This window comes from Charadrius vociferus, unplaced genomic scaffold (assembly GCF_000708025.1).
Source record: "Charadrius vociferus isolate BGI_N301 unplaced genomic scaffold, ASM70802v2 scaffold161, whole genome shotgun sequence".
Classification (NCBI taxonomy): domain Eukaryota; kingdom Metazoa; phylum Chordata; class Aves; order Charadriiformes; family Charadriidae; genus Charadrius; species Charadrius vociferus.
The window spans coordinates 4,652,754-4,655,859 of NW_009646928.1; positions in this window are offsets into that span (position 1 = coordinate 4,652,754).

Below are 3,106 nucleotides of genomic sequence, written 5' to 3' on the forward strand. Positions count from 1 at the left end.
TGCAAAATACCTAGCAATTTTACATTTTAGGTAGTGATGCAAGAAGAGAGGTGTGCTCGTAAATGAGATTTGTAATTCATTATCACACCTTGATTCACCTCTGTGTTAATACCACCCACAAGCAGGGCCAAGGCTTGGAGAGACTCGGACATCCTTTCTTTCTCCTGGATGAACTCTAGAAAGCTGATCTCAGCCACCAACACATCGGCAGTCTGCACAGCTCTGGCAAAATTTGCGCCTGCCTGCCTATGAGTCAAAGAACAACTCGCCCATCTTCATCTCTCTCCCTGTGTTACTCTGTTGAAGAGCTGTGTCTTCAGCATCAGGAGCTGAATTCCCATGTCCTGTTTAAGAGTATCTTTTGTTAACCTCCTTGGAAAGCATTCACAGAAGACCCAGGACCTGAAGAAGAGCAATCTTGGTCATTCACATATGCCCATGGCAGTGTTAGGCAGCAGCAGATACTATCGCCGTTTGGAAACATCTGATGCCTGTGAGTAAGCGGCAAAGGGAACACTCGGATGCGGAGGCATTTTATACTTCTGTTTATCTGGAATTCTGCAGAGCTTCCACACATCAGCGTTTACAGTTGCTGAATTTACTGGAGACAGTACTAACAGCTACAAGTAACAATTTTAACTGCAGTTCAAAAACAGCATTAGCTTTTCCAAAAAGATCAGTGTACCATTTGCATGATCTAATACAACTAGAAAGAGATACATCATTCATTCATCTTTTCTATGATCTTCTGCAACTCTTCAGTAGTTCAACTAAATGTCCATATGTACTTATTTCTAAAAAAGCATGTCACTTGTTTTGCCTAGCTGTATCAAAAGAAATAATTTTCCTACTACTTATGTTAAATTACATCAATATTATTTTAGTATCCATCTTTACCTAAGCAAGTATAAAGGCAGCAGGTTGGAGAATGCGACAGCATTGACTGCTTTGGTTCCAGTTGTCTTATTATGTTGCATATAGCAATACTTCCCTGTAAAAATTATTACTATAAAAGCAGCTTAGGGAAATATTTTTTTATTTTATTTTAGTGAGTGTCCTCTTAGTTGGGAGGCATAGAAGGGGGCTCATTTTCTTTTATACAGAAGAAAACTACAAAAAGCAAGCTAACAATCTCCGAAACTTCTGCATTCTCTTCTAGCTTAACTAGGTACGAGCATTATATAATGATAATAATTATGAATATTAGTATCAGTCCATAACTGATGCATATTTTTAAATGAGTAAACAGTTAATACATTTATATTCACTTTAGTGGTGGGATAATCCCTGCTCCAAAAAAGTTAATTACTTATTAACAGACAAAGAAGAGAAATCAACACTGAATCAAGCACCCTTCTGAAATATATAATTGAAATATTTTGATCTTTTACATCTTCTAGAACTCTGACAAAAAAAAAAGTAGTTAAGACAAAGATGGGCTATGTAGCAAATATAGTGACATGCATTCTCCTGCATGCATGTCCTCCTGAGAACAATCTCAGTGAAACAAGTGTCATGAGTAAAGACTACTCAGGTGCTGAAGGTTCTACAGTTTACCCATTCATTAACTAGAATTTTAGATTAAAATTTGGTGTCACTCACAAGGCAGAAAAAGAAGAAAAAAAAAGCTTGGTGTTTTCAGCCTGTAATCTTTGCAAAAATTCCCCTGGTCTCTGCAACAAAACCACCATAAAAATTTGGGGGCAGTAAAAAAAAAAAAAAGGGGCACATAAAAGAACCACAAGTGAGGTATGAGGCAGACTAGCACAACTGAGTGCATCTCAGACATTGCATCATGGCTAGGTGAAACATACTTGGCTCAGGATTGCTCTCTAAATTAACCTGAAATACTCTGAAAACACTGATTTCAAGTTAACTAAATGAGGTTTCTGAAAAACCGGATTGCCAATATGACATTTTGCTGGATCCATCCAGATCTATCCAGAATTGGTGATGTATAAGAAATTAGCAATTTATGTTCTGTCAAAAACAATATTTAGTGGATAAGTATACAGGGAGGGAACAATATTAACCTCTATCAGTTATAAATTCCACACCTCAGATCTTTTACACTTACTAGTGCCTCCCCCTTAGCTGTAAAACTGGGCTTCAGCTCTCCAAAGCAGAGAGTACATGTATTGTAACAACGGGGCTTACAGTGGTTATTCATCCTTGACATCTGTCACATGATTTTGAAAAATTCTGAAAGCATATTATGCATCACATGATCAAATGCATCCTTATAAATGAATTAATGTATCAGAATGCTCTGTGTGAGGAGAGGATCAAATCAATAAATACACTCCTAGAAAGTAGGGAAGGAAGCTTACAGCTACCGAAGAATGAAAATCCAAATCAAATTAAATGCTCTTTATGTTTTCTGCAGACAGTGTTTCTTAATGTTTAAAATGCCCAACCTATGACATGCAAAATAATCAAGAGATAACAGAAACTATTTGCTCTTCAACTGTCAACTGTGGATGCTCTCTTGCCTCCTACTGAATCAATCTCAAAACTCCTCTTTATTTCCATGATGGGAGGATCAGGTCCATCATCGCCAAGTCCGGCAGCATCCTAACGGTTCCTTAAAATGTTATATAATCAAGATTCTGAATGTTTACCTTAACGTCTATGAAGAGCATCGAAAGGCTATTTTGTTCTAAATTAACAAGGTTTGGCAATACTTCAAAGCCTTCCAATATCATCTTCTCTTACTAAAAGTACAGCAGGTTGAAGAACAATGAGAAAGACCGCACACGGATAAACGGGATTTCATCTTAGGGATTCCTCCCTCTCAACAGCCAGTGGTCACACATCAGCCGTCACCATTACTTTAAAATAACTTTTCTTTGAACTAACTGTTTTAACAACTTCAAGATGCCGTCCGCGGCCACGGCAATCCCACCACCTTCATTAGTGTCCCCCGCCTGTCAATCGCCCCGCTCCGCGGCCGGGACCGCGTTCCAGTAAAATCCTTCCTCGAAGGGGAGATCAAACCCCGGATGGGTGCGGGAAAACGCCGCGATCCGCCTTTTCCCAGCGACCACCCCCACCTCACCGGCAGCCCCGGGGCCACCGGCGGCACCGTTCGGCGCTCGCACCCCCC